Below are 22,490 nucleotides of genomic sequence, written 5' to 3'. Positions count from 1 at the left end.
AAAGGTTGGTTCATCAGAATGAATGACTTAGATTTTTATTTTAGTATTTATTGGTTCCAGTCCCTGGTATCAGTGCAGTAAACTTAACCTCCCCCCCAAATGCTGACTTCATTTAATAGATTGGAATAGCCCTCATATGATTTTTTTTTTCTGAAAATGAAGGAATGACTTTATTGTAAATGTAATGGCTCAACCTCCTTTGTAAAGGAGCAATAAGGTAGCAAATTGCACAATTCATCAATCTGGAAATGCTTGTGCAACCCAGTTCTGTTTTCCTATTTGTCTGCATCATAATACTAGCTTACAGCATTTCACTGCCCTTTCATAAAAGCTCAGAACAAATGCTTGTTTACAAGTGAAGTACATTACACTTGATACAAATCAACATAGTAAATTGAAGTTGAGACTACTTTTTTTTCCTGAACTACAAGCCTTTCCTGCTACTGACAGTAATAATAATAATAATACAATGACTACGATGTAAAAGTAGCATCTTGTGGTCTTAAAAGGATTGTGACCATATTGTGTTACATAATTCAAATACACCCGATAGCGTTGTGAATTTCCCTGAAAGGGGATCAAGTTTGGGCAGGGGTTGGGGAAAGAGAGCACAACCAGACTTGTTAGTACACCTCTTATAAATTTGGTTTTTTTATTAGTAGACTTGAGATGTTAATGGCAGAAAACTCTTTGCACTGTTCATTCACTTACTCTTTTGCACAGGTCACACACCTGCACACAGCTGGAGCAACAGTGAGTACAGTGCAGTACACTGACTCAGAAGTGGATGGTCACACTGAGTACAACTGTGGTTTCTAGAAAGGTGTTAGGAAACTCCTTTGAGGTACTTTATGTCAGGAGGTGTGTGTCACACCTGTAGTTTCTCTCTGCATGTAGTTACCCATTTCCTCTTTCTACATGGTCCGAGTTATCCTGGTGCTGGTTGATAGGCCCATTCACCAGCCTCTTACTGTCTACAGTTTACCAGTTCCTGGGAGACTTTGCACATGCTATCTCATGGAACATATGTTTCCCACTGGTTTTGGGTGACGGTTTTTTGGTTACGGTCTTACAGACCGTAAGACCCCAGTCTCACACTCTGAGCTCATCAAAGAGGTTTTACTTTAAAAATACAGAGGGTTCCAAAAATTCGCCCCCTGAATTTATTAAAAGTATCTTCAGTTCTTTTATACCATGAGAGAAGACACAGGAGAAGATGGTACACATGTTTCTCAGGAGGTCAAATAATTACACACTTTTGCTGGCAAACTTTAGAAAATTAAGGGAACTTGGCAAAAGTTTAAAGGGCAACATTCAACCAAAATAAAGCATCCCACAAAGCATTGATTTAGCACATGCTAATTCATACAACTTAACAAAATCCAATCCATTGGCTATAAGTTACCCAAATATCAAGAAAGCAGATTAAGAGAAGAAGAAGAAGAAGCAAAGAAAGAGAAAAACAAAAAGAGAGAATTATAGCTCCCACCTGGAGTCCTGTGCAATTCCAGCTTCAACGTGTCCAGATGGTCAACGTGACCATGCGATGGTCGCATGGTGCTGATTTTATCTGTGCTGGCCCCCTGTGGCCATCTGCCCCAGGCAGGAATTCAGGTGTGCAAGCTATTCTGGGGCTGGGTCAGTGGCTCAAGGGGGTCTGGTATGGGCAGTGTTCCAGATGTGCTGGTGACTGATGGCTGCTCCGAGGCTCGATGGGGCTGCAGTGTGGAACAGGGCACTACTCCACCTTCATGGAATTCAACCTGTCCCTTCCCTCAGACACACATGTTTGGGTTGCTCCAAGCCAATAATTAATATAATAATCCAGTGTCTCACATGGTCCCTCCATCCACAGTGTAGGTCCCTGGTCCCCATTCAGGCAGGCTCCTGCAGAGGGGTATTTGTGGCAGCAGCAGTGCTGCTGCTGAGGCATCAACTGTTACTGGGGGAGACAGAATGTGCGTGGGAGAAAGGAGGAAATGACCCTGTTGTGTAGGTGGGGAACTGGGCCATGGCATTTTACTGACTTGCCTCACCCCTGGCAGGAAGCCAGCAGCAAGGCTGTGAACTGAGTCCAGGATGTCTGTGTCCTTGCTCAGCCCTGCATCCACAAGAGCAAATGTCTGCAGTTCTCAGCTCCTGTTGCTCTTGCTCTGCTGCAAGATATGCAGTCACAGCAGTCATACATATGCTTTCCTGGATATACTGGCACTCTGGAAATAGGTTCCAAGATCTCAGGAAAACCTCAAAATATTTGAAATTGGGTTTCTAGGGATTGATTGGCACACTTACTGAGACTCAGCTTGAGCTTTTTTGTTCCTCTGAATGAACTACAGACATTTCTTCTGGTCTTTATTCCACAAAGTGTGAATAGAAAAGGAGGAACCCAAAGAGGTGTGTCAGGTATCTGAGGAGAACAGTTGCTTAGAAGAGTTCTTTTTCCCTATGACTCTTCCACCAAACCTATCTAAAATATTTAGAAGAAAAGAAAGAGTAAGCGAAACATTTGTAAGAAATTACATCAAAAAGGAAGACTCAAAAAGATTAGGAAAATTTATTATTGAGTCTGTAATGCACTATAATGTGTTTTTCAGGAGTCACTTTGCTTTAGTCCTTATCTTTCCACTGGTCCCCAGGCCAAGTGCTGAAAACAACAGTTGACAAACCCTCGTTTTTATTTCACTCTGGATATTGCTAATATTTCTTTAGATAACACTAACAATTTTACTTTAGGGTTGTGATGGTGTCAGGATTGGACTGTGCTGCGAGTATGAGTCATGATCAGGCCATTGTAACTTCATGTTAACCTTTTCCCTAGCTCTTTTTTTTTTTTTTTTTTAATCTCTGAAAGCTCATTAGCTTTTCTAGGGGAAAGACTGTGGGGAAATTTCTTTTATCTCTAGGTAAATTCCATTCATGGAATTCACTGAATCAAAAGCATAGCAATTCCTTTAAATACCAGTAATTTCAATAACCTGTAGTTATTCTTCACTGAATTGTGTTAGTTACTGTCCTATTTAAACAAGCTTTTGGTTGACCAAAGACTGTTAAAATGCACTGTGCGTGAGACCAGAATATTTAAAATGAGTTCACAGAACTATCTCTTCAGCCCACTTTATGCTGGTGGAAGGAACTTAATTTGAAGTTCCTAGTCTTAAAAGTATTCTTGAGACTCTCACTTCTTTGCCCTGATAGACTTAGAAGTGATTATAACAATAAAACAAATAGGCTTATTGTTTTAAACCTTATCTACATAAAGGACATTGTGCAGAACAAGAATGGGTTAGATGATCAAACTCTATGTAATTAGTTGAATGGGAATGCCTCCTTGAAATACAAGGGTGGGATGAACTCTGTATTTGGTAATTAAACAGCCTATTGCTGACACTGGTGGGAGACAAATAATAAAGTCAGTACAGGTATCTTTGCCTGATACTAACTTTCATGTTTCATCAGTCTTTGAATGTAATCTTGCTGGTTTTGACTATGCTACTGCAGCAGACAATTTTCCTGATTATACATGAAAAGCCACTGGGCTTTCTGGGAATTTAAGGAAGAGAAAATGACACCAGAACTTGGCTGACCATAAAGTATATAGTGACATTTCAGTTGTCAGATGAAACACATTGTAAAACTTATGCAGATATATTTTGGGTTAGGAAAATTAATGTCCTGACCTAAAAAGAAAAAAGTAATACTTGAACCTTAGTTTTTGGTGCTCAAAAATGGGAACTAGTTCCAGGTTATACTGAACTATTTAGAACAGCAAATTCAAGTCAGTTTAGAAAAGCAGAAAATTATAATTACAAGAAAGTACTGTGGTTATTTTTTCTTGTGTAATTCAATTGCGAATCATCACTCAGAAAAGGCATATGGTCAATAAAGTCTTGTTCTCTTTAATTATTATAGAACAACTTGACAAACATCTGAGCCAATTTCCCCAAAGTGCCTCAAACTTGGAATAGATAGAAAAAAAGTCAAGTGGATTCAATGCACAGCTAAAGATGAGTAGTCAGAAATGGAAGGAGAAATGTGGAACAGTTCTGTCAGAACTCTTGATCAAGCAAAATAGGTAAGTATTAGACTAATTGAAACTATTTTTAATGGTGAGACTAAGGTATTGCTTAAAGGTATAATCAGTAAGAGGCAAGTGCTGCACCTTCTTAATCATTTCTGTGTGTTGCACTGGATTACTGGCTAAACTTCGGGTCTTTGTAAATCTGTGGAAAGCTGTATTTTTATCAGGGCCCTGAGGCCACTAATACACCTTAATGACCAGCCTTATCTGGAACTTTCACCCCTTAGGGTCTTTAGCCCCTGCCCTCAGCACTGGTCTCTAGCAGAGCTGCAGTGATGCCCCACCTGCCCACAGATCCCCTTGATGCAGACCTCAATCTGTGCACTGGCTTCCTGGCTTGAACTTGGACCTGTCTGATCATTGCCTTATGACTTGGACTCTTGGTTGGACCTGGCCAATATCTTGGCATCTGTCCCTCTCCACAACTCATGGTGGTAGACAGGCCCTGGCTGGTGACACTCTGCCCAGCTGGTCTTATAATAAAATTAATCATTTTCTGCAGAATTGTGTTTTAGTTTATTAACTTCACAGAGATATTTGAATTAGATCTGATACCTAATCAATAAACAATTAGTGCTAGATGAGCAGGAGCACATCCATAGTGAAAGCAGACTTTTCCCCTCATCTCTAAGATTTGACATTATTTGAGGGTTTTTTACCCAATTCTTTTTCCTGAGCTTTGGCCATTTCAAAGATTTTCTTGCAGGACTCTTCTATTATAGATCTCCATTACCCATTCTTAAAAGACCAGATATAATCTTTTCATCTATCTTGTGTGATTATTACCGCCTGCTGCAGCAAACTGGCACAGCTTTAGCAGCTTTAGATGGATATCTATGTAATCTCTTCGTGAACTGGCCAGCAGAATCCCACTACTTACCTGTACAGTGATCCTTCACATTCATTACGTGAGTTTTGAAGTGCTCAAATTTTACTAATGGGAGTGCCTTGGAGAAAAAATAATGTGCTTCAAGAAAGCAAACATTAATCTTTGGGTTTTGATGGTATTTGCTGAAAACATTTAAAATTGTGTATCTATCTGATTTTAAAGTTTACAAGTCGAACCATGTTTGGTTATTTACATAAGTTGGAGAGCATGGTCAGTAAAATAGGACTTGTGTGAGGGAAGTTTCAGTGGAAGTTAATTACAGGTAATTAAAGAATAGACAAAGTTTATGATAATGGATGCTAATGTTACAAAGTTAATGAGAATTTTGTCATTGATTAGGCAGTGGACTAGACTTCATAAAGACCTATCTGACTTACAGAAAGGAGATTTTCCTAATGCACAAGCCAGTTTTATGTTAATAACCATTTGCTGAAATTGTTTTAGTAATTAAGAATGTATGAAAAGTTAAATACAAAACAAAAATTGTCAGATTATATTATTTTCTTTGTTCAATTCTTCTTTCCTGTAACTGCTAGCAGTAGCAGTTAGTATCACTAGCTCTCTGTGGCTGAAAAAATTAATCTGATTGAAGTGACACAGTTCAGTCCAGAGCAAAATTTACAGTCAAAAACTGATCACAAAGTTATACAATGAGTTGGGGGACTCAAGAATGAAAATACTAAGCTTGTTATTTGTGAGGGGAAGAAGGATATGCAAAATAGTGCTTTCTGCTCAGGGAAGAAGCTGTAGATTTTGTAATGTTTCTTTTCATTGTAAATGTTCATTCCAAATCGATATATATTAGAAATATCAAAAAGTCTATGAAATTTTGAAGTTTAATTATTTCAGAATCCAATAGGGTTGTAAAAATAAGCATAGTCCATTAATATACCCTATTTTTATTGCACAAGAGAAGTTTTTTCTGGGGTTTTGTGGGTTTGGGTTTTTTTTTTATGTTTCATTTTGGAGAACTTAAGACCTTCAGATTTCTCAGACTGCAAATCAGAGAACTTGATAAAGAGGAGAGATGTTACGTGGCCCAGGGTACAAATGGATTCTCCCATCTTCTTGAGTTTTCATGCCTAATTTTATTCCTGGACATCATAATAAATTTAACAACTCCTCTGGATTTTTAACCATGATTCTTAAACAAGGTTGGGGTTCAGAACATGGAGTTATTGGTGGCTGTATTTAATATGGAGGTGCCCAAGGGCTGGGCTTTGTGAGTCAGATTTCTGCAGAACTGAGAAGTGAGTGACCTCAGGTGGACACAGGGCTGAAGAGGAAATGTAACCCGTGAAAAGGAGAAAAGTAGAGGCTGCAAACAGTAAGGGAGTTCCCTGGTTCTTATCACACTGAGTGAAGATGTGAGAGGGATGGCCTCCAGAAAGGCTGAGATAAACCAAAAAACAGAGGAAAGACAATAAGGCAACTGTGAAAATGATATGAAGAAAGGAGACAGGTAAGATGGGACAAACAGTCAGGAAAATCAAATTGTTGAGGATATTTACACATATAGACTTCAGTCTCATGGGACTATACTATCATATTTCTAACACATGAGAATAATCACTGCTCTGGCTGAGAAAGTTGCTCATATCCTGTGGTGGAAGAATCAGCTCCAGGCATCAGCTCTAGCAGAATTTACTTTTGCTAGATAAATAAAGCCCACACTAGCTGCCAAATAAAAATCATTATCATGTGATTTTTTATTATGCTTGCTCAGTCTCTGGTGTATGGAGTAGACATTACTAACTCATCTCACATAAACTGCTCAGCATGTGGCTGATAATGGCTTTAGGCTGATACTGGGCAGGATCACAATGTGTAGTGGAGTCACATCTCTAGTCTGTGCATCAAGCCACTCTTGAAACCACACCTCAAAACCACAGCTGTCATTCAGAATCCTCCCTGCAAGATATTCTTGGTCTTCTGAATTCACTTAGAGCAGATATTTCATCCTTTGGGTCTTCCTCAGGCAATTTAATTCATAAAGCAGACAAACAAAACATACTGTAGATACTGTATGCTTTTATAATTTCTTTCCTGTTTTTTTATTTTCTTTTCCCAGTTAGATTTCTTTTATGCTGTATATTACTGTACATACAATGCAGAGCAGTACAACTATAAGATCAGAGGGCAGTGAAAAGAAAATTTTCCCCTTGTGTGCATTTTTTTACTTTTGCAGTTCAGATTGCCAAAAGAAAAGGTATGCTATCGTCCCTATCTAATATTTAATGCTAAATATAGTCTGAACTACAGAGATGAGTGCTGCTGTTTGGGTACCCCTTCCAATTTATATTGTAACTACTAAAAAATTTTGTAAAAATTATGATGTGATAACTGCTGGGAAATGATGTTGAAAAATCATATTCATTCCAGAATGTGAAAAGATGATCCTAGTATTTCTCTCATTCATTTAAAAAGGCTTCCTTATTTACCTTTCTTCCAACATGCCAAGAAATAAAGTTTGGTCTGTGTATGTCCCATTTTGGAGGCTGAGCAATCCTGGAGGGGCTAATTTTTCTGCCCGCTGCAGCTCTCTTAATTATTCTTTTAGCCAGATGCCAAACAGAAGACCGACAAACTTCAGATGCTTTTAAGAATGATGATAATAAGGGAAGACGATAGAACATAACTGGGTTGTACTCTTGCAGCTGAATTGCTATTGATTTTAGAGAATGTAAAATCTCGTTGGGAGGCAACCATTTCTCTAGCCCTTGGCGATGCTCTGCCACCTTGCCTGCGTGGGGCAGGGTAGGGCCTCACAAATGGCTTTGCTCTTTCCAAGGAGATGGCTTGGAGCATGCAATTCTGCTTTGTACAAGCCTGGTTGTTTTAATTTGTCTCTCTGAGTAATCCTTCTCCTATTGCAACCATTAGTAGACATTATCGTGACTTCAGGTTTATAAAGCTGTGTTGTATTAGAGCAAAATGGTGAGACTTTGTATTCAATGTTGCATTGTAGCACCTATTTTCATGCTTATAGAGGGATCTGGTGTTGCAAAATAAGATACAGTCACGACCTGATGAAATAGGAACTTATTTGAGCCCAGATTGTGTATTTCACAAGCAGTTAAAATACAAGTCAAGTATTTGTATTTTTAATGTGACTTTTTTTCCTTTTTTTACCTTTCATCTGCAGATTTTTTTCCAAGGAAAATATATTTTGCTTACCTAACTTCATTTTGCACATAAGGGAAGAACATATAAAAAAAATTTTTCCAGTGTTTTGCTTATGTTTCCTTATATACAAAGAATATAAGAGAAAAAAGAGGTATTAATTCTTTATCAACAATATCAACAATGTACAGCATACAATCATTAACTGTACAGATTTTACAGCTTATCTCTAGCGCTTAGTTGCAGCAAATAATAGTGGCAAAGCTGATATTTGTATCCTTTATTAGTATAAATGACATAGGACAAAGGCAAATTATAGTCTTTCTGGTTTAACTTTTATGTGACCATGTAAGAGAAATGTGTGCTGTTTTAAATTACTTCTTGGTATGGGTCCCTCTTACCAGAAGATCCTTCTGTTAAAAGATATTGGTTTTCTGGATAGCCTATAGATGTCTCATAAGCATATTCATGTTCTTTAATCTTGAGAAAATATTTGTTTCCAGGCTGTGTTAGCACAGATTGTTTTTCTGCGTAGTGTATCTATCTGCATAACTAAGGAAATATGTCACAAATTATTCTACAGGATGTAGCTTTCATTGTCTTCTGCAGTGATACCAAACAGCAATATAATTATGAGAAGCACTATATAGTGATATCTTTAACTTGCACAGGCAAGGTGTCACATCTAATACAGAACAAATCTAATAGGGTAATACAGTATGATGGCAGAGAGTTCAGACTCTGAACGCTCAGTTACACTTTGGCATATGTGTTGGAATGAGGAGACAGTTCAGGAAACAAAAGTCTTGTGACATTTGTAAAGTACAAAAAAATATATTCTTACGTCCTTTTGTTTTTGTGTTGGCAAAGTTCTGGTGGCACAGAATCTGAATTTTTTTCCAGACATCTTATTACTTTATTATTAAAAACTGAGATATTAAAAAGTAACGGGCTTTCATCTCCTACTTATCTAACCAGATACTCGATTGTGTTAATTGTGAAGGTTATCTTCAATTGGGTTCATTTTTGCTATGTACAGGGCAATAAACATTGAATAATCAGTGAATACATTCCAGGTTTCTTTTTTCCTTATGATTGCAAGTAGTATCACAATAAAAATCTAGAAAGTATGAGCGATCTAAGTTCAAGATCTGGCTTGGACCACTCTCAGTAAGGTTTTGCATGTGATCAGCTTGAAGTGCTGTCTCTGGCAGGCTCCAGGAACTCCAACATAGGTTCAAGAGGTTTGTGCTCCTGCAACAACCTTAATAATGCACAGCTGAAAGAATAATTCATATTGTTATTAACAGATACAAACAAGGGAGGAACGAACTTATGATTCAGGTCTTTAGGAGGCTTGGAAAATTTGAGCAGTGGATGCTTGAAGAGTTTGCTTTGCACTGATTATGTGCAGTGGCAGTTGATGTACCTTTGTACAAGGGCCAATTTTATGCAATTTAACTTGATACATAAACTTGAGATGAGCTATTTTTACACAATATATGCGGCTTGTTAAGGATGAAAAAATATCTGATTTTTTCACAGTCATGTCTCAGAGATCTTATGATTCAACACAATTCTTTCTTGTGGATGATTTTTGTATTATGTCTCTAGTTAAAGCATTCAGTACTAGCAAGACAGGGAAGGTATCCCAAACAAGATTCCTAACAATATTTTGGGGAACCTAGGGAGTGAAAGGCTGTGTGCATGAGGGCATGTTGGTAACAAGCATTAACACAAAGGGAGCAAGGAGGTAAAGTTAGCACATTTAAAGGCCTGTGTGCCACTACTTGATAGCAGAGTCCAGCTCATTGTAAGTAAATTGTCCTTTTCTACTAGAAAAGAAATATGATCACCACTTAGAGCTTTATTAGGCAGAGGCAAATCATAAAAGCTCATTTAGGGGAGAAGTAAAATTCCTCAATCCATTTTCCTACCTGCATATCAGGAAAGGATTACTTTTTCTGCACTTGCAGAGACAGAAACTTTTTTCCGAAAGACATAAATACTCCTGGAAAAGGTTGATGCAACAGCTTCTCCCTGCCAAGGAGAGTAATAGGTGTAACTGGGGGAGTATACAGGATCTGATTGTATGGCTGGGGCGCAGTCCAGAGTTTTGTGGGTTTTTCTATGGGTTAAATTGACTACGGGCATTACCTTCCAGAGTACCTAGATTGGTACCTAGTAAAGATTGGTACTAGCACAGTGGACACAGATCCTTTAGTTGCTATGTCTCCATGTCCATCAGAAGCAGCCACATGAAAAAGTTCCAGCATGGACTATATGGCAGCGCTTTTGTGCACAATCCATGGGCTACACTTCTGGAATCCCTGCTCTGAAAAGGTAGTTTATGCCAGAAGATGTTGCTTTCCAGAAGACTCATATGTGAGCAATCTCAGTATCTGAGGCCACTTATAAACCACAGAGTGTTTCTGGAAGTCCTTTTTGGTATATGCTTTCTCACTCTGTTACCCTGGCCTCTTTCCCTCCTCCTTGATTTGTCACTTGAGAATCCACATAAAATAAAGAATGCAGTACACTCAAAGGAAAGTTCCTGGAGCTGAAATGTTACAGCTGTTCTGTCTCTGTTGTCTTTAAATCAGAGTTTCAGTTTGTTTCAGTGGTGCTGAGGAAAGCTGCTGTTGACATCTGTGGCAGAGGGTACCACCACTTTGCAACACAAAAGGGAATATGAGCTCTTGAGAGCTGCAAGCACTGTGGATTTTAATAGTATGAGCAAATATAGTTTGAGCAGCCTCATGAAAATAGCTTGAAGTTTTCAACCTAATGACTGCTCTTAGGACAATTATATATTAATTTTAACTTAATGAAGGCTCCTGGCTCTGCAAGACACCAATATCCTGTCTGATTTCATTGCTGGGGGTTTTCCTAACTGCTAAATTCATATCACTGGTGTGTGTTTCAGAATGGTTCTCTCCTGAAATAACATTTCATATACTAGGAAATATAAAACATTAAGCATTCCTCTTTAAAAGGGATGCTTTCTCCTAAGTTTTACATACCGTACTTATCAGAATTTTGGGATTTTTTTCCCTCATATCCACTAATTGGACACTGCAGCTGGATACAGCATGGAGAAATGAAATGTGAAACAAATCTGTTTTAGCAGAGTTGTTTGTTAGGAGCTCTGAGGAAGATAGCTGTGGGTTTGAAAATATATAAGAATGAAATGATGGTGCACTTTTTATTCATTTGTATGTTGCTGTATCTAAGATGAAATGCACGCCTCATCCCTCCTTTCCCCTGCCATCAAATTTATAGACAGGCAAGCAGTTGCAGATGTACCATCTACATCTGAGAATGTGGTGGGTTTTTTTCTTTTTGTGCCTTGTCTTTGCACAGGTGGAAGATGAAAACAGGAATATCGTGGGAACTGGGCAGCCAAATATCGTTAGATACTTTTGGAAGAATATATCCGTCTGTGGAACTGCACCTTGAAGATAGTGCCTGACTGGTGGCAGGTTGGATTGGAAAGAGCTCATTAATCGGTATCAGTCAAATTTAAATGCCAAAGGAGAAACAAAAACTGAGTGCAGTTTGTGGTTAAGGACTTGTTCAGAATGTTAGTCTTTCCATTTTTTTTCCTTGTGCTTGGTTTTTAACTAATTACAGTTACCTTCTTTGATTAATTGAACAAAACTAGGTTATTTAGAACTGGAAATTTAATATCTCTACTGCATCAGATTGAACATTTATTTCAGAGACATCTCTGTATCAGGGAATGGCTTGTTAGAGTCAACCTCAAGGATTGCATTATAGCTCCTGTCTGTCCTGTATGTCAGGAGGACAGAGTAAATAGCAAACATACGTAGTCTGGAATAATCCAACCTGACTCAGACAACCTAACCCCCACTATAATTAACATGCTGGGACTTAATTCTTTGCTAAAGTACACTGCTTCTTTCACTTGGGAATGTGAAAGTGTGCTTACAAATGTAATTAAAATTCCTATTTTAAAAAAAGATGATCTAGCCTTGGACTCACTTGGGCATTTAACATCTCAAATATAGAAGGGTCTGTTCTTATACATAGGAAGATACAGATAATAGCAGATGATTTGATAACATCAGAAAATCAATTTGTGAAATGATTTTACAAAATGGTTTTTGTTTATTTTGGCCAGCCTTAATTTTCTGCCTTGAGAAATCAGCACTCTTTCAGCACTCTTCACTAAAAGGCTGTTGCTGACCCTGCTGGTTTCTATTGAACTAGTTCCCCAACACATGGTTAGCAAAATTACATTTGCCTTTTACTCAGCAGAAATTTCAAAGTTTCAGTCAGTCTCTAATTCCCAAAGACTTGCAAAAAAAGCCAACCAAGTGACAACACTCAGGAAAAAACAAAACCCATCCCAGGGTGAAAAATAGTCTTGGATGCAAACACTAAGAGGACAGAAAGTGATAGTCTTTTACAGCTCATCTTTCTTCTTTGCGTTGCATTTTTTCCCTTTCCTTTTAAGGTGTTTCCCCTTCCCCCCTCCAGCCCCCCCCTTCCTCAGCTTTCTGGCATCTGACTTAAAAGGACACCTCAGAAAGGTCAGCTGATTACTGACTGAAGACTGGCTAAGTCAAAGAGGAGGATTTACAATTAGGAACAGATATAAAGATATATAAAAAGATTTGAAACTTTTTCTGAAGTGGTTATAATTTATACTTGAAAGGGTCATAATGACACTGCTTCTTTGCACTTACATTAGGCTTTTCACCTGAAGATCTCAAAAGGTTTTAAGGGATTGAATTTAGTAGTACTATAATCTTCTCCTTCACCTTTAACAGGTTGCAATGATGGTAGGAAAAGAGTGAGGGGTAGGCATTAACAGAATTCACAATGTCTTCTCCAACTTAGGCTGTCATACTCTCCAATAAATGATGTGCCATCATCTGACCTTGTCAGACTAGGTATAGCACATAGAAAATCATAGGTGCTGCAAAAACCTGATCTGGTAGAAAATATTATGCAGGAGGAGACCTAAGCTTCTGTCACAAGCAGAATCAGAGATGCATGATGAAGCTGAGGGGCCATCATGCCAGAACTCAGATTGCTAAAACAGAAATGGCTACACGGGATCATAATGTTGATTAGTTGTCTAGACCCTCCTGTATGCTCAAGGAACAGAACAGGCACTTCTTTCACACAGCTTCTGACCTGTTTTAGATGTTCCTCTTAGCACCATTAATTAAAAGGGTTAGGTAGATGTTTAAAGCGAGGTGAAATTACTTCCACACCAAAAGTAAGCATTTTGTGGTGTTAAGGCTGGGCTGAGAAAGGAACATTTGATTCATATCTTTTGATTCCTGGGTGAAGACTCTACTAAAAAGAGAATACTAAAGTAATTATGAATTTAATGAAAGTTTCCTGAACTGCTGTGCTTAGTGCTGGGCTGCAGGTGGTCTTTGTGCAGTGGGCATGCTGTGAGTTGTCTTGAAAAATGAGATCCTACAGAGATCAAAGTGGGGAAATAATGTCTTTATGTCTAATGTTTGGACCACCGCAGATAAATAGTCAGGTCTCTGATGGGTCATGATGCTGAGTGTGTAAGCACATTTTATCTGTCCAGGACTGTGCAGTTAGGTGGCTACTGGAATGTGGGTTTTTTGATTGCTTTGTGGACACAGAATCACCAAGAGCACTGTTTTGTGTATCAGTCAAGGAGTTTGGTCTTTTAGGTATCTTGTTCTATATCACAGCAAAAGACATTCCTGGAAATGGGAATGACAGCCTTAGCATACAGAAGGTGGAAAGGGCTGTGTTGAGAATAGTTTGAGGCTGTTTGTTGCAATCAGAGCAAACATGAAACTGATCTGGTTGTCTCAACGTTTGGTGTGGACCAAACATTAAAAGAAAATAGAGGGGAAATAGCCCAGTCTGGCTTCCTTCAGTTAGTAAGACCTAATGAAGGTCTAGTGCTGCTCCTGCTGGGATCTGTCAGCAGTTTTGAGGCAGCTAAGAATTACCTTATATAGAACATTACCTAGGAATGCCTGGACCTTTAAGATTTTTATGGATGGTGAATAGTCTGCAGGCTAAAGCTTAACTCAAGTTTACACTGTAGTATTCAAGTAGACTAAAGGCGCAATGCTTGCAACTTACTACGTTAAAAGCTTCTGTGCTTTCAATAGCTTCCTGCATTGTGTTATGTGCATTTTTGCTTTTGTTGTTTTTGAGACTTCAGCCTGCACAGCTTCCTAAACAAGCTCCTAAAACTTGAAATCTTGCATGCATTTGCAGAAGCAGCAGGCGCCAAGGAAGTGGCAGTTACAGTGCTGCCACCAATTTCAGTGGCACAGCAGGAATGGTCTTCAAGAGAGAAACTAGACTTACAATCACTCCATGTTCTTGGGTAATATTCCTTATTACAAAACAAAACTTCTTTCTTACAAGGCTTAAGGCAAAGAAATAACTCCTTGCCAAGATAATGTCTGCTGCTCTTGGTTACTGACCTCACCAGACCTTTCAGGAAAAACATGGTTTAGGAGCTGGTGGAGTCGTACTTTTTCAAGACAGTATTTTATAGGAGTGACTAAGCTGTGTCATAGTCAATTCTAATCTTGGCAGCTTAAAACCTTTTGCTCAAGTGAGAGATTCAGCAGCCCTCTAGGTTTCTCCTCCCTTTTGTGTATTTGTCCTAGGTCCTTTGACACATTTTGTCATTTTAACATCTGCAGAGAGAACTAACTTAATGTCTATACACCATCTGCTGGGTAAGTAAATATCTATTTCACAGCATGACAACATACTCCTTCCACCAATAAAGATGTATAGAGATTTGCCAAAAATCAAGGCACTGTTTAAAAGATTGAAATACTTCTGTTTGTTGTGTGCTCCATTTACAGTTTTCACATACTTCTCTACAGCTTAGCCTTTTTTTTATCTGAAAGAAGTGTTTAAAATATCCTGGTAGAGGTGCTTTTTTTTTTTTCCCCATGAAGAAGTATCTCCAGAAGAGGTTTGTGAGTTCAAGCAGCATTTACAGCCTGATTAATGCATAAGTGGCTTACTGCCTCTGTCCTTCTGCATTTGTATTACAGTAGCATCTAGAGATCATAGCTCTATCAGATTGGTTTTATACAAACACGACCCCTTTCCTACTGAGAAGGTGCCTAGGTGCACAAATTAGAGAGAAGTGAAATGTTATCTTTTTTTCCATTCAGATTTTTTGTATCCCTCGCTGCCTTACTGTGTGAGTGGAGGAGGCTGTCTTGGTCTGGACTTGCTGTCCCTGGTCTCATGTTCTTCTTTCTTTTTTCTGTGAAGTGGAAGATTTTTCTCATCACTAACATAATTGCACTAATATTCCATGGGCTTTATCATGGCTTCAATAGCTTCATGTTTTAAAAAGAAAACAATGAGGAGGGGCAAATGTCGGCACTGAAGCTGATGGCCTGGAGGCTGGTGAAAGGTGGTGCTTGGGGTAGAGCTTTGGGGAAGCTCACATGGCTCTGATCTGGGAATCCTAATAGTGTATCCTAATAGTGATCAGTCCAATGAATAACAAACTCAGTCTTAAAAGGAAGCAAGTGAATATATATTAGAAAGTGTATTAACTGCATGATATTTTTCTGGGTCATTCTGAATGACATGCTTTGTGAAATTCTTCTTTGATTTATTTTTTCAGAAACATTTGCTACAACCCTCTGGTTTCTTCCAGTGACTTACTGTTACTGGTTTCATCTTATGATGTATGACTGTTTAGTAAAATACTGGGAATTTTTTTCTTTCATATTTTTTTGTTCTTCTGTTCAGACTGAAGAACTCAGAGTCGGGGCTTCCTTAGAGCTTCAGTTATATTATTCTCTTATTTTTGCTACTCCATCTCAGCTGCAAATTGCATTTTCTGTCTTTTTCTAACAGTGGGATGAGCTGTTTTTGTCCCACCAGAAGTCTGGTTTCTTTTGGTTAATTTAATACCTTTTTCACTAGAGATAGTTTATCAGCTTCTTAAGCATTCTGTTATATCTTACTGGCCTTATTTTCTATCTCACTATTTAATAAGCCTGGTGCAGTGCCTTCCCAATGGATTTCCTATGCCTCCTTTGTGTACAAGCTTTTTTAGCAGTTAGAGTGTTTTTTAATTGGTTTCCATTTGTTTCGCCCTGCTGTTTGACGGGCACGTTGTGATGTCAGCTTTGTCACTTTTCTCCAGACTGATTATCTATTTGCTTGTCATATCCTTCTAGAGCTCCAACGATTTTCTAAATGTTAGTCTTCAAGTTTTTCCAGTCTTCCTTTTGGCTTTTTCACAGGGATGCAAAGTGATTTTTCCCAAAGGCACACTGAATTTTAAGCTCTCTAGCCATATACGTGAACTTAGTATAAAAGCCTCGTGGTGTCAGAGATGATTCAATTGGTTATGACAGGGTGACTGCAGGGGTCTCGCAGCTCTGCTGTTGCAGTTGCCCAAGAAATGGCTGCTGAGACAGACCAATAACTGTCTTATATGTGCCTGAGGTAGGCTTAAATGCTGGGTTTTTTTAAAGTGATACCCAGAATGACAGCCTCCCTAAGACCCTCATGGCAGCTGACCTTAAATGACATCAGTAATGCACAGAAACACAGTGTTACAGACCCACCTGGAGACTAACTAGTGGTGTTCCCCACCCCAAGAAAGAGGAACCAGTTCTATCCAGTCATCAGAAATTATAATGAAGAAAACAAATCTTCATCAGCACTGAAATGTAAAGTCATATTCCTAAAGCATTTGCATGCCTGTTTTTGCCATCAGCATGGACGCATTCGAGCAAGGATGCTGCAGGAAGCAAGGTTTGGGAAGCTCAAACCCAGGCTTGAATACATTCAAGCTTGTATTTTGCTCCTCCAAAATCCACAGCAGAATCGTATCTCTTGAATACATATTGTATGAGGTACAGCTTGTATTGATCTCAAGCTAAGGTTTTCTGGACTGAATCTTTCATCATTTTAATCCAGGCATCATCACAATCAAATCCTTACTTTGTGCACCTCTCCATGGAAGACAACAGAATAAGCCACAGGAAGAAGTTATGCTGTGTGTTTGAACTGGAGCCTTCATCAGCCTGGGCAAGTCACTAACTCTCTGCCAAGCTGATGCAAGTCACCTCTTGAGCTGGATGTGCTGTTTGTTCAGTAAATTCATCTGTTACAAGCTCAGCATTGTACATTAGAGTCAGAGCAAAGTGCTACATGTGGAGGATCAGTTTGCAGGACAGGGAGCACCTGTAACGGCTTCCTGATCTGGGATTTTGTATTAACAAATGAATGAATGCAGTTCCTCTTAGTTTATTTCCTCACTATTGCTTCTTGTTCTTAAAAGCCTTTGCATTTCTTTCTCCCCAATCTCTGTGTTTAAACATCTCATTTTAGTTTGTCCACATAAAACTCCTAGGAGGCAAGGTAGTAGTTGAAACTTGGAGAATTGAAATTACTTTAACCAGCTTCCATAAGCCATTTGTGAGAGGATGGACAGAATTCAGGATTTTAGAGACTTGATACCAATGCAACTTCCACTACTTCTCTAGTTGTTTGGGAGGGCTTTCCTTCTGGAGATTTGCCTTATCCGTCTTTTAGGAATTTGCTGTTGAGCTTCATTTAATGCAATCCTGAAGTCCTCCTTTGAAATGTGTCTTTCAAAACAGTGTTTTTTTTATGAACTTGCGAGTTTAATTCCCTCTGATGACAAAGAAACATCATGACTGCAGAATGATTGAGGTTGGAAGGGACCTCTGCAGGTCATCTTGCCCAATCCGCCTGCTCAGGCAAGGCCACCTAGAACCAAATCTGGTGTGTATCCAGATGGCCTTTCAATATCTATGAGGATAGAGACTCCATAACCTCCTTGGACAACCTGTACCTGTGCTTGGTCACCCTCACAGCGAAAAATTGTTTTCTAATGTTCAAAGGGAACATCTTGTGTTTCAGTTTGTATTTATCACTTGTGCTGTCACTGTACACCATTGAAAAGGGTCTGTTGTTTTTGCACTCTTCCTTTGGATATTCATGCGCTTTGATAAGATGCTCCTGAGCTTTTCCTTCCGTAGGTCGGACAGTCATAGCTTCTCAACCCTTCCTCATAGTAGAAATGCTCCACTCCCTTCATCATCTTCAAACCCTTCACTGGACTTTCTCCAGTAGGTCTCACTTCCATTGTGGGTCTCCAACATAACCCAGCACTGCAGTTATCTCACCAGTGCTGAGTAGAGGGGAAGGAACACCTTCCTCAGTCTTCTGGCAACACCGTTCCTAGCACAGCCCAGAATACCATTAGCCTTTTTTCTGGCAAGGGCAATTATGTTGTTCTGGTTTTAAGAAAGATTTTAGGGTTGTATCTTCCCTCCTGAAATGTAGACTGTTTGTAGGTCTGTGTTCTTAAATAAGAGAAGTGAGCATCTTTAGATGGAAACATTTTTCTCAAAAATTTAGTTAGCACATTTAAAGAGTATTAAAATAGTAATAAAACTTCTAGGGAATTCTGACAAAAAATACTTTCACTTTGTTTCTTAATATTTTACTTCTCTGGATTTAGTGATGCCTTAATTTCAACAGTTCTGGAGGCTCCACGGTGTTTCAATCTTCAGTAGAAAAAGGTATCGAAAAAATGCTTTTAAGGAATCTGTTTAAAAATAAAATAAACATAATATTTTTTTTATTTTGCTGAGCAACCAGAAATGTAACATAGCTGCAGACAGCCAATGCCACTCCCTTTAGAGAGCCTATGTAATGTGTTTTGACTTTTCCCTTGCCTTAGATTATTTGGATTTCAATTTTTCCATTATATGGTGTTGTTTCAACAAGAATAACATGTAGCTTATTAGGGGAATTGTCTTTATCTCTTGTTCAGCTGTGAGGGAGACAACAGAACAAGGAGTTTCACTGCCAGTCTCTCAACAGAAACTAGGGGTAATAGCATCCTCTAGGTTGTATGGAGTGGTATACAGGAGTCTTCAAGAAGACATCTAGATAGTCTAGATTGTACTGCTATGGGGCATTATAGATACATTAAAAATGTATATAGGGATCCTTATTAGATCATGTATCTCTAAAAATGGACTCTGCCAGCCTGGGAAATGGCATGGCTTCTCTATTTCAGTGTTCAGTCTTTATGTTTGTATTGTTGGGAGGAAATACACCTTTGTATCTGTATTAATGTAGTTAAATCTCAATGATGTAATTCTGAGGACTGGGTCACTCTGGAGGTTCCTTGTTAATGAAACTTCATGGTGAATGGCAGGTATGAATTGCCTGTACCTGAACTGTAAATCAAGCACATCTATGAAAATGACCAAACAGAAGATAAAAGAAATGTTCACAATGTGCTGCAGTTGTATTTTCCGATAGTGATGTAAACGAGGATCAGAATTGAATGTCAAGACAGAAAAAAAGGACATTTGGAGGTGAAATTTGGAATGAAATACTCTTCCTCATAGGCATTGGAAAATCTCTATTGAAGGAAGGCACTGATGATCAGAAAGAGAGGTCAAAGAAGTGGGGTGTGACAAGAGGTAAAAGATGGTTTCCAGGTGCTTGGGGGGTGGGGGAGGGGAGGGTGGCACAGGCAGCGCTATGCAAAGTATTACTGGGCAAAATCCTGGTTTGGTTTGGAAACACTCTTTAAAGTCCAGTGTTACTTCAGACCTACTTCATCTGATTAGGGAGCAGGAAAGCCCTCTCTCTGCCCTTGCACACTTGGCCTGCCAGGCCACCGTGACTCCAGAAAGTCTGATGAAAGACTAAAGTCAGCAGGGAACTGTTGAACTCGTTGCAGCGAAAAAGAGCTTTGATGTGTGTTTTGAGTGGAAATTTTGAGATTACTTCTTTTAGGTAGGGGCTACTCGTGTATGCATCTCTAGAGTAGAGTGAGTTGATGTGGATATACCTCTACTGAGCACTGCAAACCAAAGCATAGGAAGAAAAAGACCTGTATCTTATTCTAACCTCTGTTTCTAATTTGTTTCTTAATTTTGAGTAACTTACAAAATTACATTTCCAGAGCTTGTCTTGTTCCCACATATGAAGTATGATAGCACTATTATAAAGCTTACTTCACAAAAGGTGGTACTTGCAAAGGGATATTATTGCAGTGTGTGTGGTAGAGAGAAATTAAGTGGCTTTAAGTAATTGACTGATTTCTATCCAAAGGATTCATATGGGAGCTATTTTTACTACTAATGTTGAGTAGGAGCTTCACATTTTATGGAGGTTTAGACTGATATTTTTCTATATTTCTTTCCTTCAATTTTATTCTGCTGTTAAAATCTTGACAGGCTATCAATACACTGCTCAGATTTCTATAACAAATAACTGTGATATACAAGCATGGAAAGCCCTATGTTTTTAAAAAAAAAAAAAGGCAACAAATTCTAAATCTTTTATGATGCATTATTTGATACAGACATTTTAAACAAAAGCACTGGATATACAGCCTGTTCCTTTTACGTTGGGATTCCCCCCCTTGTTTTAAAATTTCACTTTGAGCTAACGCTCACTTTGCACCTAACTATAATACATTTTTAATAATAATAAAAAAACTGTTATAAAGATACAAGGAATAAAATATCAGAGGGTTGTAGGATGGTATTAATGCACTATACTTTTCACGTGGTTTGTAGGAACTGCCACTTTTAATCATAACCATACATCTTGAAAGGTCTACTTGGTTTGAAATAATTCAGTGTTGCAAAATCAGTCATGAAAGCTCCTTGACCTGAAAGTTTGCTAGTTTAGAGAACATAACAACAGACCTAGAAAACATACGTGTATTGAAATGTTTTAGAATATAGTAAATCAATTGTGTTAGACTCAATAGGGCAGATTTACAAATACGTCAAGTCTATTCGTACAGCCTTGACTGAATGCTTTATGCAGGACAGGTTTGAAACACAGCTGAGAGTAAATTTCAGTGATTTATTAAATTGATTCTCATTCAGTGAGAGTGGTGAAAATTTTTATGTATTCACATCTGGGTATTGTAAGGAGATCTTTCATGTTCTGACATTTGCAGTCGTCACAGTGTATTCCTGCAGTATGAAAAAAGAGCTTACCATGTACAAGGACTCCACAATCTCATTTGCATAGATTTTAAAGATTCATTTTGTATTAAACATTTACTCTGCTTTAATAAAAATCATAGCCAATAGTCATGGATCTTGTCACTGTATGCTCTCTTATTAAAAAATATCCCCACATGGTACACAACATGGAACAAAACTAGAGCTGCCTAAAAGCAGATTCAGTTCCAGGCTCACAGTCTGACTGCTGTTGAGCATGAGGATTTGCATTTCTTCACAGGTGGAAGATTTTAATTTCTCAAACTTAACTTCCCACTAAGTTTCAACTTCCAGTAAGATCAGGGAGGAACAATGCAGTTGTCTGGATACAGTTTTCAGAGGAAAAAGCATGAACTGCCCTCAGGAGAGGAAGAGTCTCATAAGTTTCTAGAACTTCCTGTTAACTTGTTGTAGAAGGTAAATTTATACCTTTAAGGTGTATGGGTCAATGTCAGGCTCAAACAGGGCAGAAGCTGGAAGGTTGATAGTTACTGGTAGTACTAGTCTTATCTGATCACACCCTAAGGATTGACTTTGTTCTTCCCACAAATGCTTTTAGGTCTAATCTTCTCCACTGTCGGTCCAACCTGTGTAAGATTAAAGATGTGACTCTGTCTATTGACAGGGCAGGAAGAATTTCCTTGTTGCCAAATAGACTTGGGAAAAATTCAAAATGAAAATGTTCTTAGAACAAGGAATACTTCTGGCTTCAGTTTCTGATTAAGACTTGAATTTAAATGTTTTTGCAAATGGCTTGCATTCATACTTACATGTATGTTGCTAGGGATAACCTGAATCATAATGTGATTCCAATCCCAATGTTTTTGTCCCTTCACTGTTTTTGGGAAACTCATTCATTTGCCCTTCTTCCAGTTCTTAAGTGTATAAGTAGCTTTATGAAGGTTTCATATTCCAACATGGGAGAACTGGAGCACTTAGAATTTGTGCCATCTCTATTTGTGACTAATCTCTTTAATACTCTTGCTTCCATTTCAGCGTCTGCTCTCAAGACATGGAATGAGACAGTGCTTGGCACTGCATTTGAAATATACAGTGTAAAAAATATTACGAATGATCTGTCATAGCTTGGATACTATTTTGTAATATTGAGGGGTAAAAAATGGCTGTTCCACTGCATTTACCTGTAACAAAGTTTGACAATGTACACAAGAAAAGGACAGTTTAAAACTTCATGATTTAGTTACCTTTCTCCAGCCTTCTCATTTATCATTTCACTATACTTTTTAAATATTTCATTGCATCTTGATAATAAGCTTAAAATTAAGGTTGACATGAAATGCATAACCTGTATTATTAATATCCCATTATTTTATGGTTATACAAGAGCAGATTTGAATTG

Source organism: Neopelma chrysocephalum, unplaced genomic scaffold (genome assembly GCF_003984885.1).
Source record: "Neopelma chrysocephalum unplaced genomic scaffold, ASM398488v2 Primary Assembly neopelma1_26, whole genome shotgun sequence".
Lineage (NCBI taxonomy): Eukaryota > Metazoa > Chordata > Aves > Passeriformes > Pipridae > Neopelma > Neopelma chrysocephalum.
This window is presented reverse-complemented; position numbering follows the sequence as displayed.